Source organism: Dermacentor variabilis, chromosome 6, assembly GCF_050947875.1.
Source record: "Dermacentor variabilis isolate Ectoservices chromosome 6, ASM5094787v1, whole genome shotgun sequence".
NCBI lineage: Eukaryota > Metazoa > Arthropoda > Arachnida > Ixodida > Ixodidae > Dermacentor > Dermacentor variabilis.
Genome location: NC_134573.1, coordinates 58,029,106 through 58,045,022, shown reverse-complemented (window position 1 = coordinate 58,045,022; position 15,917 = coordinate 58,029,106).

The window sequence follows — 15,917 nt, the reverse complement described above, 5'->3', positions numbered from 1 at the left end:
CATAGGCTACACCAAAAAGTACTTTACCACAACAAGATATATAGTTGTCGGACTCTGCGCTTATAATGTAGCAGAAATTTTTTCTAGACAGTAAAGACACTGTTAGTACCACCCCATCACCGGCATGAGGAAGTGACCCAAGATACCCTGTCTTGAACTCAAGCAATTTACGCTTTTATACAAAACTCACTTGTGCAGCTATAGTAAATATGTTTTCGCAGATGACTAGGTAGAACAAACCTCTTCGGCGACCGCTTTTGCGTTACCAGGAATAAGAATCATCCAACGTTTCAAAGTATCGCAAATGATTCCTCTACTGCAGTTGAATACACCCGTGTGCGGGAGGCAGGTCATTGCATACAACTATCAGTCTGGCTCAATGGGCAATATCTTGTGAATATAGAATAGAAGTGCGAGTGGTAAGCAATTACATAAGCAAACGGTACACGGTACACTTATCAATAAAAGTGAGCGAATATTTGAAACTTTGGAATAACGTATTCAATAGTCATGCATTTGTAAATGTGAATATCTATCAAATATATTTCGAATATCTCAAGACATCAAGTCCTCCGAAATAAACATAAGATTCGCCCTAAATTTACAATAAAATTTCACCACCGCGGCATAGTAGCGAAATAAGACACGAGAACTTGCTTAACGAAGCAGGTTACGTCTAGTAAGTAGCCATTCATTGCAGGCTTCATATACAGCGTTCATTCGCACACTGTGAAGTGTCCGGTGAATGCGAAGAAGTAATTTGGTTTTTCGTAATGCTCCATTTGTGCTTTTAATAAACGACGATCCATAGCGTACTATGTAATGGCAGGAGGTTGCTAACTTTAGAATACGCGATGGCAGCAATGTTTTTATTAATTATAATTATGACTGTCCATTATTCGAATACTATACGGAAACTATTCGATATGCGATTAAAATCACCTCACCTCTCGTACTTTTAGCTTAATATTCGATTCAGTTTCAAAAATTACCAGTCGTACACGCCGCCACGTGCCGGGGTTGAAAAAGGATTAGGGAAATGCCGGGCATTGCGGTCACACTTGAAGGCCCCATTATACCTATAGTGGAGAGCCTGAGAATACTGGGAAGCCGCATATCGGAAAACAGCCATAACGGAGAAACCATTAGACTACTTGACAATAGTGTTCAACAAACAATCAGACTTATAAAGCGGATATCCAACAGGCACATGCCATGAAAGAGTACAAACTCATCCGATTAATAGAAATATTCCTAATCACTCGTATTGTATATGTGGTCCCTTACCTCAAGTTCTACGCTGTGGAGAAAGCCAAGATAGAATGCATTATTAGAAGGGCGTTTAAGCAAGCCTTGGGACTTCAGGAAAATACGTCAAACGAAAAATTCTTGGCGCTCAGCGTGCACAACACACTAGACGAACTTATTGAGGCACAGAGATTAGCGCAGTATGAAAGGCTTACACAGAGTTTGACGGCGAGACACCATCTTAGGTTACATCGGAATAACCTGCGAAACACAGCACGGAGTGCCGAGAGACATCCCAAAGAAAATAAGGGAACATCTGTCAATACCCCCAATTCTCCGAAACATGCGCCCGGAGTTTCACCAAGATCGAAGAATCGCAAAAGCTAGAGCTCTCCACAAAACATTCCGTAGTGCCAGGGACGTGGTCTAAGTGCATGCGGCGGAGTACGCAAATAGACAGAGTATGTCGATAGTTGGTAGAGTCTACAGGGTCGCTGCAGAGTTAGTGTCACGGGAAAAAACTCGGAAGGAGGAGCTGGCGGAGGAGGCTGCCTTAGCACTGGCAATAGCCTCCACAGGGGCTAACGTCGTAGTAAGCGACTCTAAGATTGTCGTCAAGAACTATGCAAAATGAAGAATCACGCTGGAAGCGCTGGGAGTTTTAAACAACTTTCGTGAAGATCGCGACATTCACATTATATGGGCGCCACCCGCACACCCCTCCCTTTCCGGGAACGAAATAGCACACAACCTGGCTCGAGAACTGACGGGCCGAGCAGGTGACACGCAACAAATACTCGGAACGGAGAGACCGGATCACCAGCTTCAACGAGATCATCAAACACTATAAATTGGGAATGACCCATTTCTCCCCGGCGCACTCCTCGCTGAGTAGACGCAAGTGACGGCATGGCGCCTCTTACAAACAGATACATATCGGAACCCGGTGGCCTACCACCGCTACTACCCGAATCTTTACACGGATAGATGTAGATTCTATCAAGAAAGGACAGACCTACAACACATGGTTTCGGCTTGTCCTAGGACACCCACACATAATAAAATAAACAAGACCAGAGAGCTGTGGGAGACCGCGTTGCTCATCTGTGCACCATAAGACCCACTCAAGGCACTCCAACAGGCCGAAGATGACGCCAGGGCCAAGAGCTTGTGGCCGTCATCTAGATAAGGAGGCCTATGTCTCAAATCTGCTGTGCACAAATTAAGCATATTCCTACTCCTTCTCCTAGTAAACGCCTACTTATCCATAATATGTGCACCCCGCCTAATGCGGTTTTTCCGTCTCGATATATCATCGCTCTACAGTGTATTCCAATAACTGTGGAATAACGCGGAACGAGGAGGTGACCCTTTGGCAGAAATTGTTCACACCTGTGCCAAGGTGATCGGCATGAACTTTGCTCGCTGTAAGATCAGTACCTTTGGTTTCTGAATTGCGCCACTTCTGCGAAACGACACATCAACGACCCCGGCAATCGGCAAGAGCGCCTCAATAGATTTCGCCCTGGTTTACATTGCCGTCATGCATATTGGCTACGGAGATGCCGCGAAACATTGCGCTCTATTGATTAAGGGTCTTCGGTTTTGCCTGCAGTCGAGGATATCTTCATAATATTCTGCTTGAATGAAACACTGGCTACTGCGTCTGCAACACTAGTGAAACAATGTCCTGCATACTTACCGCCTGATCTCAATAGGCCGACGCGTGGAAAATATTTCGGTGAAGTGCCTGAATGTCCTCGCCTGTTTCGAAGAGATCTGTAGAACAAATGACCGCGAGCTATAATATTTCTTTTGGAGTTTCTGTTAAAAGCAGGCTAGGACTGCCGGTTCTAGTGCGCATGACATGAATGGCAATGTACAAAGATTGTTTGGGAGAGCAAGTTCTGTGTAGACGTAATTATTCAGCGTTGTCTGTTGTGCAATCCGCATATAACATATTGGATGTTCGCATAGCTCTTTGTGTGGTTGTGCTTTAACTTGGAATTTGCCTTTACCTTTCTTTGCATATGTACTTTCTCCGTATCATCGGAGAGAATGGGCATGCCGAAGACATTTTGTACTGGCCGTCTCCTCTTTAACATTGTGCCTCATAAAATCTTTTAAAATCTCCTTTAACTTTAACTAATTTAACTTTAACTAATTTTAACTAATTTTAACTAATTAACTAACTAATTTCTTTAACTAATTTTCGTCACTGTTGTAACACTTGACAGAGTGTCGAAGAGATGTCGATATTTTTGCACCTTTTGAGGCAACACTGTATCGTAGACAGTGGGCTTATTTGGTCTAGTTCATACGTATGGATAGAAACATACATTTAACAGTGCTGCCCATGAGCAAAAGAAACAAGAGCGCTTTGTCCCTAGGCGTCCATCGTGGCACTGTTAAAGTACACTCTATCCTAGTAAAATGCTTGTAATTCGAATGCTGTTACAGTGAAAGAGGAATATTTTAACCTTGAATGATTATATAATTTGCTAACCAACATCAAGCCGAGATTCGGTTCGAATATGGAATGGAAGGGCCTATTTGAGGTCGTGTTTAAGGTAGCGGATGCGCAGTTGCATGACTACCTGGGAAAATACCTATTGCGAAACTCTATTATATAGTGAACTGAGTGTCTAGCGCTGCCCTTCGACTGGATCGAGTTCCATAAACGTTTCCGTTTGTGAACGGTGTGTCTTAAAGGGTGTCGCCAGTGTAGTGCGTACTCAGATGGGGCTATGCCGGAAAATATGCAACTCTTCGTTGACAAAATGTTGAACTGTCGAACTCCTTACTACTCTTTCTTCTACTGTTCTGAGTACTTAATATGCGGTTCCGTAACACGGAACCACGGGTTCTGCCACAGAGTCATTGTGTAGCCTAAAAATTTGTTATAACAGGCACTTTATGGACCATGGATAGACGTTTTCAGCTCTCTGATTCAGTGGTTGGTGTATATTCATAGCAGGATGGCTTTATTTCAATATGAATATGTACAGATCTGCTCACGCAATTTTTTTAGCGCAGAGATTACATAAAACATTAATGGCCAAACTTCTTGAGCACATAACGAAAATTCGTAGCTGCATGTTGCATAGTTATTTATGTGATACAAAAATAATGCGATCATGACAAGAATAACGCACGAAAGCTCTGGAAACAACCGAGGGAGTTTCTCCGACTAGAATATTTTAATAAAGCTGCACCTGCACACGTCCATTGTCCATGCCTGGGTCGAATTTCAATTTAAGTTCACCATCCATCAGAGAGAGTAGATCTCGCGAGGAGCTGATGAGACGACGCTCAGTAACTACTCCTATCCCATTGGACGTGCAGCGTCGGCGAGTGAAGTGACAGTTACGCAACGTTAGCCAGCAGTCCCCGTCGTAACGGCTGACTGCTAAAACATCCCGGCAGATGATGCCTGGATACGTGGCAAAGTACCAGGATTTATCAATAAAGCCTGGCCACTCATTCGAGTAAGCGAAAACGTGGTATAGCGGAAGCTAAAGCCCTGCATTCACGCGCCACCACCGCTTTCTTAACTAGCGACAACCTTTGTTGTGCGCCGCTTTTCCCCTCACACCAAATACGGTTGCGGCATTTCCGGTTCCGGCACTTCCGGTTTCAAGATTTCCGGTTGCGGCGTTTCCGCTTCCTGGAGTTGCACTGCGGGAATTTCCGCTTTGACTGCTGTTAGACGAAGCTGAGACGGCCGCGCGTGCTTAGCAGAGCTGTGGCAGTCACCATGAGAAGAATGTAAAGGTGACCGGCGGTTGTATTCCGCTGAAGGAGTAGATCGCGGTCGCTGTTTTCCAAATGCACGAAAAACGGCGGTAGTCTCCGAGCACCCAGGCACTACATTCCACTGTACGTTGTCTCTCGTGGAACAACCCGTCGCAGGTTGACGCGAAGCAGCGAACACGATCACATCGCTGATTACAATAGGCGGTGGTTCTTGGATGGAATCGCATTCACAGTTTAAACCGCAGCTGGTGCAATCAAAGCCTCGTAATCGACGCGATAGTAAACAACGCTACAAAAACACATAGCGTCACTTCCACTCGGAACAGGAAGATTCAGCTACGTGAGTTCCGCTTGACGCCGGAAGCAAGGGGGCGAATGGGAGAGGAGCGCGTAGGAGGAGGGTAGGTTGGCCGTACTTAACCTGGTCGGCGGAAACGTGTATGGAGGGGCTTTAGCGGAAACCAGCTGGAGCTTTGCCCAGCTTGATTGAGGATCGACACTTCGAGTGGCTTAGCCCAGTCATCACCTTGCTTGCGAAGGTGATAAGGCATCGCGTCGCCATCGAGTGGAACAGGGCACCGAGGACAAGCACCGCCGAAGCCTACGTTGACCAAGAACACCTTTTCTTGACCTGGCCCTTCTTTGTTAGCTTTGCTGACGCAGAGAGTCATGTGAATGAACGGCGTGGGCGGGTAATCATCTGGAACTGCCCAGCGAATCCTGGCGCAGCGAACCTGAACTTTATATCCAAGCGATAGCAACTGTTTCGCATAGAGAGAGTTCAAGTCAAAGCAGTTGCCACTGGGACCTTCCATCACGACCACCACGACTCCAAGTGGGCCAAGAAGGTGTCGATGCTTTGGAATGGTATTCGCTCGAGATGTGCTGCAATGAGTGCGCCCAGGCTCTGCAGGTCTGGTTTTGAGGGAGTTGGAGGCTCAGAATTTCCAAGTAGTGCTTGCACTGAAGGGAAGTCAGGGCTGCCAGTGTGAAATCACCGTAGTCCAACGATTATTTTGGTGTGCGTTTGCTCGCCTCGATGCCGGGCGCTTGCCCATGGTCCCGGCTGTCAACCGCAGCACCACCACACGATATCAGCATCGCCATTGTAGCTCGCAATCGCGATTTGCGCTTCCTGTGGGATGTGCCTCTAGGTCTAAAGTGAGTGAGCCGCAGTGATGACAGTGCCGACCAGGTCATCCTGACGGATAGATCACAGCTGGCACTCTAGCAGTATGAGAGGAGCAACTCGTGAAGGACGTCCTGCGTGTCATCGAACTGTCAAGCTGCAGCCATAAAGCAGTAGGCAAGCACGAAACACTTGCGCTAGACACGATGGCCGACGGCGGGAAACTCACAGGCAGATATATTTATTACTTGACGCATTTGACTGACATTTTTGGGGCTACCTAACAGACAGCAAGCGTATTATGCTTCCAGCGGTACAGGCTGCCGTTGGTAATTTTCGACCATGCCGAAAGCGATCAGGCACACAAACCAGGCATAGGAAAAGTGACGGCAGATGTGGTCTGCTTGAGAATCAATCCATGCCAACTATCTTAATGAAGCGCTCTTCCAAATTGAATCGCGAGGATGACTCAGTCTCGATCCTCGCGTCAGTGAATGTGGGAAACTTAATTGAGAAAATAACGGAAATTAAAAGGCTGCCTAAGGGTAGGGTCTTTGGTACAGAGCTCCACTGCTTCGGGCTGCTCACTGGGCCTGATGTACAAGAGCTGTTCACTGCTCCAAATATCAGTCCGCTGGTCGCGTCTCGCATGGGCGCGGGAAGATTCAGGATATTGTGTGTGACGAGTCCACTGTGCGAGGTCGTCTCGCATGCATCAGCTGTTCAATGGTGAAACACATCTTGTGTTTGACTATTGAAAAAATAAGTGACATACCGTTGCATATATTTCCAGGTCGGCGCGAATGCGAAACGCCTGAAAAGTGTTTGGTGCTAATAAAGATGTTCTGCGCGTTGTAAGCCTCTTACACGGCAAGGAGCATGTCATTACTTTCCTCGGACTTCAAATTATATTTTAGGGGAAGGAGCAATACATTGTAAACATATTACCCTAAATTTATAAGTTTGGGCCCCTTTCGTCTTGCTGCCATGAGCAGTTTTCATTGATCTTACATAACGGTTGCCTCCAGGAAGCAGTTAACGGTTGCATCCCGAAAGCAGTTGGTGATATGAACACATAAATAAGTATGGCGGCGCGAAATACGAGAAACTTACAGGTAAACCAACACATCCAAGAGTATTTCTCCAAACAAATATTTTTATAAAATAAATTGTCCAACAAATTGTCGCGCCATCACAGTTGTGGTAGTTTCTACATGGGTCTGCTGTATGAAGTAAAATGCCGCGCCATTTCTAGTTCCTAAAAATGGCACGGTTACCCTTTACCGGCCATCTCTGAAATCAGTGTCAATATATTCTGTTGCAAAGTGGAAGCGGTGAAACATATTTTAGCCGTTGATACGGAGTCCAAGATTCTACGGCTGCGCAAGTCGAGGGCTTCGTTACGGAGTAACTTTGGGCTAGTAGGTTCACATAAAGTCTGAAGTGTAATGCAGCCACAACTTCACTGAGCTATGCATCACCAGCTGGACCAACGTCGACTAACTCCTGCGGCTTAATTCTTTTCCATCAGGCTCTTTCTCTTCCCCGATTGCAACAGCCTTGCCACTCTTGTCTGCTTTGTGAGCACTGGTTTCGCCTTCTCCCTGTCATTCCTCGTCTTGCGTGCTTTATTGCACATCAAAAGTTAAGCCAAGGACACTATCGCACGCAGGAATGCATGATGTCCCTTCTTGTTCTAACTGGCTCACTATCCTGAATGGTTTATTGATACTGTGGGCATTTATAAATTATTCGTTGTCATCTTTACATGATCATCATCATGTAGGGTTTATATGGGGTTATTGTTGATTATCGCTTGTGGGGCTTGCTCTTGAGTGTGATCCGGGCTGTGGGCGTGGTCGGTTCGCCGCATCTTCGACGCCGAATAAACATCGTGATAACTGCTGCGTCACAAGTGATGGAGTGTGCTCTTCGATTCTTCGTCCTCTGTCTCCCCGCTCAACCATCTGGAGCTTTGATCGGGTCGCCTAGTGCCAGCTGTCCGCCAGCATGTCGCAGGACGAGCCAACAGGCACTTCTACTTCCACCATCTCGGCCTCGGCTACCCCAGCCCCTCCGTATTGGATTGTCAGAGGGCACCAGCATGATCCCCATCTGTTTGCTGGACTTCGCGGTGAAGACTTCGAACATTCCCCGCAGGGGCGTCTGCGTCAGCAGGCGTTTGGTGTGTTGCGACACCACGTACCCGAGCACAAGAGGGGTGGACCCTCCCGCGTTTAACCGTGCGCGGCTTAGCCGTGTCCGGGAAAAGGGGCATCCTGGGGGTTGAGCCGATGCCGGGTGTTCGGACCTTTAAGGCCCCCCGGCGGAGGCACCACACCTCTTTGGCCTCTGCTTCACGTAGACGGCACCCCCGGACTGACCCACCGGGGGGAAATCGGCAGTTGCCTTTTCCTGTCTCTCGCTCTCCCTCCAACCTTCGTCTTTCTCTCACTTTCCATCTTTCCTGTCTTCTCCTTGCTTCTCTTTACTTGCAATTTTTCCAGGCAGCAAGGGTTAACCTTGTGTGAATAACCAACCTAGGTTATTTCAGATTTGGTTATAGTGGTAACGTACAGCTGGCGTTTGCAGGCCGTGTTTCACAGGCCCTGCAACGTCCCCTTGTAGGACTCCGCGGTGGGTGGCTGGCGTTACTGCCGAAATTAGAATCTCTTATGGCTTCTTCTTTCCCCCCACTACCTGATCGCTCCCTGAAGAGTGGGCGCAACGATGATGTCTTAGAATTTTTTGCCCGTCAAAAAGAAATTTTTCCTCGATTCCATGCAGTCCACTCTAAAACACCAAACAAACCCGTTCGGACAATCTCACCATTCCTCGTGTCCAAGTCTCTGACCCAAGTTTTTGGTACCGGTTACAAAGCATCCAGAATGGCAAGCGGTGATCTCCTCTTGGAGCTGCGCAACCTGAAGCAATATGAAAAGCTACCCAATCTAGTATCATTTGGCGACGCCAAAGTAACAGTAACACCGCATCGTACTATGAATACCAGCCGTGGCGTAGTCTCCGATGATGATCCCTTGGAGCTGGCTGAGGCTGAGCTCTTGGAGGGCTTCAGTGAGCAGAACGTCATCAACGTTAAGCGAATTAAGATGAGGCGTGATAATAAGGAAATTCAGACCAAACACCTGATACTTACTTTTGGCACAAGTGTTCTGCCCGAGTCCATCGAGGCCGGCTATATCAAGCTCCGCGTTCGCCTATATGTTCCAAATCCCCTGCGTTGCTTCAAATGCCAGCGTTTCGGTCACAGTTCACAGAGCTGTCGAGGCCGCCAAACCTGCGCGAAATGCAGTGCTCATGAGCACACCTCTGATACTTGTGAAAACTCTCTTCATTGTGTAAACTGTGAAGGGGAGCACGCTGCATAGTCGCGGTCGTGCCCATCGTGGAAGAAAGAAAAGGAAACAGTTACAATTAAAGTAAAAGAAAACATAAGTTTCAAAGAGGCACGCAGGCGGGTATCCTTCCTGCCAAAGCACACCTTTGCCGATGTGGCGCGTCAGGGAGCAGCGCCACAACGGTCTCCGGTGGCTGTCCGACCCACACCCAGTGAGGCGGCAGTGACGCCAACCGCCCCCTCGGCGGCTGCAGCTAACGCTACTACGCCAACACAGCAGACGGGGCCATCGACCCCGAAGGTGGGCGCAGCCGAGGCTGCCCGAACCTCCCCAGCCTTTTCCAGCGCTGGCAACAGCCGGCGCAGCCAGATCTCTCAGGGAGCCCCATCGACCTCCGGGCTGGTGGGCGCAGGGGTCTTGCCCTCCAAGGCGGGACTCTCTCGGGAAACATCTCGCTCGCAAGAGCACGTGTCCGGCGCCTCACAAGAGGCAATGAACACTACACCAAGGCGCACCAAGCGCCTAAGGAGCGGCGAGGCTCCCTCGAACGCTCCAGATAGGTAGAACCCCCGTTACAGGGCCTTGAAAGAGCTCTGTAACCTAAGGCATCACCTCCGTTTCCGTAAACACAGTACCAATTTTTCTTTAAATATGGAAACACAAATCATTCAATGGAATGTCAGAGGTCTTCTTAGGAATCTCGATGATGTGCAAGAACTTATCCATAAACACAATCCAAAAGTGCTGTGTTTACAGGAAACACACTTAAAATCAACATACACAAACTTTCTTCGACAGTATGTTACTTTTCGCAAAGATCGCGATGATGCTGTCGCATCATCGGGCGGTGTTGCAATTGTAATTCAAAAAAGCATAGCCTGTCAACGTTTACAACTACGAACTGCTCTTGCGGCAGTGGCGGTTCGAGTTGTTCTGCTAAACAAACTTATCACTATTTGCTCGCTTTATGTACGCCCACATTACAAGCTAAGCAAACATCAATTTCAGTCCTTTATAGATGAATTGCCAGAACCACATGTTCTTCTTGGCGATTTCAATGCACATAACTTCCTGTGGGGTGACCCTCGTATAGATGCGCGAGGACATCTTGTTGAACAGTTCCGTTTTTCTTTTGGTGCGTGCCTGTTGAATAAGAAGGAACACACATATTACTCTCTTGCAAACAGAACCTATTCTTCAATAGATCTTAGCATAGTCTCCCCGTCTGTACTGCCTGAACTTGAATGGGAAGTTACCGACAACCCTTACGGCAGTGACCACTTCCCTATACTGCTAAGGTCACCTAAAGAAAACGAATATCCTCCACAAGCTCCGAGGTGGAAGATTGAGACAGCTGATTGGGAGAAATTTCGAACTCTCACTAGCATCTCATGGGCTGACATGTCTTCTTTAGAAATTTATGCTGCGGTGGAGTATCTTACAACATTCATAATAGATGCCGCATCAACATACATATCCGAAGTGAGTGGTTTAGCATGCAAACGGTGCGTTCCGGGGTGGAACGACGAATGTATGACCGCCCGTAAGAAACAAAACAAGGCGTGGGGGTTGCTACGCGCCTCTCCCACTGCGGAGAATCTAATTAACTTTAAGAAAGCAAAATCCGAAGGCAGGAGAACGCGCCGACAGGCCAGAAGAGAGAGTTGGCTGAAGTTTTTATCGAGTATTAACTCGTTTAGAGATGAGGCCAAAGCCTGGAACAGGGTCAATAGGATTAGAGGGCGCCAAACATATTCACTCCCTCTGGTAAACACACAAGGCAATACCCTGCAAGATCAGGCAGACTCACTTGGGGAGCACTTTGAGAGCGTGTCGAGCTCAACCCATTATTCTCAGTCCTTTCTCAAATATAAGCAAATAGAAGAATGCAAGCCAATAATTAGAAAATCCAGACAGAATGAACCCTATAACCGGCCTTTCAGTATTGTCTTGGAAAGAGGCGATTGTGGTTCCTGTCCTGAAGCAGGGAAAAGACCCCTCCTTCGCAGCAAGTTATCGTCCGATAGCTCTTACGAATTGTCTGTGTAAGCTCTTTGAAAAAATGATTAATCATAGACTCAAACACTTCCTTGAATTCCACAATATACTCGATCCCTATCAGTGTGGCTTCAGACAAGGGCGGTCAACAACAGATCATCTTGTGCGCATTGAAGGATATATTCGCGATGCCTTTGCACACAAACAGTATTTGCTCTCCATATTCCTCGATGTGGAGAAGGCATATGATACAACATGGCGCTACGGGATCTTGCGAGATTTGTCGGGAATGGGCATCTGTGGAAATATGTTCAAAATAATTGAAAGCTATTTGTCTAATCGCACCTTCCGTGTAAAAGTCGGTAATGCACTGTCACGTCCATTTACGCAGGAAACTGGAACGGATTTAAGGTCAACCCCCACAAAAGTTCTTGTATTCTCTTCACAAGAAAGAGAGGCCTGGTCCCATATCCCTGTGTAGAACTACGCGGACAACAAATTCCTGTCAGCAAATAACACACGAGAAAGTGGCTTCCCGAAGAACGCATGGTGCTTATAGAGTTACCTAAAATCGCTTACGCAGCTTGTACAACTTGTCAAGGCCACGTGAGAGCATTTAAACGTAATGGGTGAATGGGCTCATCGCTGTACAAGGTGCCGAAAGAGCATACAGCGAAAGTGGTATCCCGATACGTGTTGCAGAGGATGAGCCATCAACACTGACAACTGCTAGGCGGAGATTCGAGGCCGCATCTTCCCCTCTAGAGATTCAGCCATCTTGCGAGAAGAAATTCAAATAAATTCAGTTCAATCTTTACTTTCTCTTAGACAGAGAAGGAGACAGGAGTAAAAGCCTGAAAGCTTGACACAGGTCCTGGCCCTTTTATCGAGTGGCCAGAACAGTACACAGGCCGCGATTTTCATTTTTCCAAATAAACGTTGAAACAAGATAACAAAAACAATTTGTAAAAATCAGCGCTGTGCATTGCAGCACAAACACAGACATTTAAAAGAACAAATAATAGGTTATGGGGAAACAACGGAATGATATAGCTTTCAAATGAGTGCAATATCATCAGGTAATTTTTCTAAGAAAAAAATTACCTGACGACGAAGACACAGCGCTTGTCTTCATCGTCCTTTTTTGTCCCTCGTCTATGTATGCGCTGTAAGTGACGATTGATACCATGGAATACCAACTAGTCGGTACCCAAACCTTGCTTAAGAACACGTTCAATGGCCTAGAATTTACCTTCCATTTTGTAAAGTACAATATTATTTTTCCCTTTTTAGAATTAATCTTCAGACAAATAAATTTTGCCCATCTATTCAATGCATTCAGTGTTTCGATTTCGTTTTCTTCAATGTAACTTTTTCATGCACCGGATATGAGCACCGAAGTGTTACCTGCGTAGGATACAATCTGACCATCAGTTACACATTGTACAATATCATTTATATAGATTAAAAATAAGAGCGGTCCCAAAATGCACCCTTGAGGGACTGCTGCACTAATATTTTCTTTATTGGAGGCAATGAATTTTTAAGGTCTACATGTTGTCTTTTGTTCGACAAATAGGATTTCATAAGGTCTTGAGCTTTTCCCCGTACACTAACGTTTCCCTGTTTTTGCGCTGAAATTGTGCGGTTTATAAAGTGAAAAGCCTTAGTAAAATCTCTCTCTCTCTCTCTCTCTCTCTCTCTCTCTCTCTCTCTCTATATATATATATATATATATATATATATATATATATATATATATATATATATATATATATATATATATATATATATATATATGTATGCCTGCACATATCTCCTTGTGTTGAAACATATTTATTATGATTTCTTCTTGAGTCAGTGATGCTATTTCCGTGGATCGATTCTTTCGAAATCCGTGCTGAAAGTCAAGGAGCAGGTTATGTTTTTTTTTTTAAAAAGGATAATACCCTACCATGCATTAATTTTCTATGACCTTCGAGAATACCGGCAGTATAGAAATCGGACGAGAGTTACCAACCAAATGCTTGTCGCCAATCTTAAAAACCGGTACCATTCGAGCCATTTTCAGTGCCTCTGGAAATACAGCGGTAGATAATATGAGATTTTAAATGAACAGTCGGCTATATTAGGCGAGAGACATGTTTAATGGGCGCTATTTGGAGACCAGTTGCATCTATTGACTTCCTATTTTTAATACTACTTATGCACGAAAAAACGTCTATGTAGTTGGTGGCCACAACAAAAAGAGAGGATGGACTGCTGCTTCCCATCACGGATTGAGTGTAATTTTGGCTCCACTCTACCTGACATTGAGATGCCTCTAAAATAAAGAAATTATTGAAAGCGTCAGCCCCCCCCCTAAACAGGTCCCATAAATTCGTTTTCCTTCGTGCTGAATGTTTTCGGGAGTATCACGGGTGTTTTGTTGCAGTAACGAATTCGATTACCGCCGGATTACATCCGAGCTCTGTTCATCAGGGCTCCAAAATACATTTGCAATGTACGCATCTCGAGCCATATTTAGTTCCATTGTTAGATTACTTCTGTACTTTTTAAATTGCCGAAGCAACATCTCATCTTTTGATTGTACAAACTGTGCCTACAATATGTTCTTATACTTGATCATTTGGAGCAAGTCGGACGTCGGCCAGGGTTTCCATGCCTTTGATTGCATGGCTGTCTTGCTAAGTGGAAACTGTGCGTTATAGATAGCCTTGAATGTAGTGATAAAGTCTAGGTAAGCGGTATCACTATTATCTGCCTCGATAACGTGGTTCCAGTTCTGCTGGTTTACGGCTGAAAAGAAAGGGTTATTTATTATTACTTTAAATAATTTGCCTGTTCTTTTGATTAGCACGAACGGTCTCATTATCTATCATTATGATGATAATATAATAATGATGATATCATATCATCATCATAATGATGATATGATCACTAATGTGGGCATAAACTATGTCTGCTACAACTAAATTAAAGGAATACGTTTAATATAGATTCACTTTCTAACGTCACTCGCGTCGTCTTTGTTATTATGCTAAAAACCATTAGCAGGAATGAATTACTGGAATTCTTGTTGCGATTGAGTCGATGAAAGCTTATTTATGTTATTATCATATAATCATATCTAGATATTGATGAGATGCATAGCTAAAGTTATTTTAAGAAATTCAAGGAAGCGAACAATGTCACCAAATGGCCATTATTCGCTGCAAATGGTCTGTAAATAACACAAAATTTCATAGAACTTCATAGAGAGAGCAACTCCTAATCAGCAGTTGTCGTCGTGTATTCTAGGACTATTTCGCACGATAATGTTTGTTTAGAGAGAAGCGCGACACCGCCTTCCCTTTTATCTTTGCGGCTTTCATAAAAGCACTGGTAGCCACGACTGTGAAACACAATCGATGCTGGTGTGTACCAGGTTTCAATTAAAATTATTGCTGTGAGTGACACTCCGAAAGTACTCAGTAGAAACGCTAATTCATTTTCATTGTTTGTTGAGGACCTAATGTTTGAGTAAAAAACGGACAAAGCAGATTTTTTTGGTATCTCTATATGTTTAATTTCATGCGGCTGATAATGTCGGGAGACAAATTTTGGGTGCCTGCATGCAGAACTACACAATTTTATGCAAATAATGAAACTGGCTGATCGCTGTGACTGCTGAGGTATCTGCTCTGCACACAAATATTTTGCCATTCCGAGGCAATGCATATTTCCACAGGCACTGTTTTCTCCTTTGCATTTGCCACGCTGAACAGTTGGTTCATGTAAGGGCTCAAGTGCTGATTAATGAAGACGGCGGTCTAGAGTTCAAGTTCAATGTCCCCTGACATTATCCCCTTCTCTCAAGCTTTCTCAACAAAGCAGTCACGGACTGATCTGCGAAGAAACCGCACCAACATATTTGGAGCTCCCGTATTTACCATAGTTTGAACACGGTGACAGACCTCGATGTCTCCACTTTCAAGGGGCATATTAATAGCATTTGCTGTCTTTTGTGTGGTCTCCATGACATTCTCGTCCGGGCTCTTTGGAACACCATTCACTTCAACGCTGTGACACGGCGTGTGCTGTTCATTTTGTAGAAGTCTCACTTCATGCTCTCTAACTTCAGCATGCAAAGCGCCTCGTTCCTTTTCTAGATTTGCCACAGATGTTCTGAGCTCCCCATTTTTCAGTTGAACGTGGTTCACGGACGTTTCCATTTCTTCATAACTCTCGTTTATGATGCCTACGCTGTTCCATATCTGGCGGATGACCTTTCTTATGTCCCTTTCGAGATATTCCCGTAGTTCGCGGAACTGTTGTTTAAGTTCTCGTTTCAGTTCTTCAAAAAGTTTAACAAGTTTCTGTGACATTTCCACTGGGCAAAGGGGAAAACAAGCATGCAGTTCGGATAACGCTATGACAACAACGGT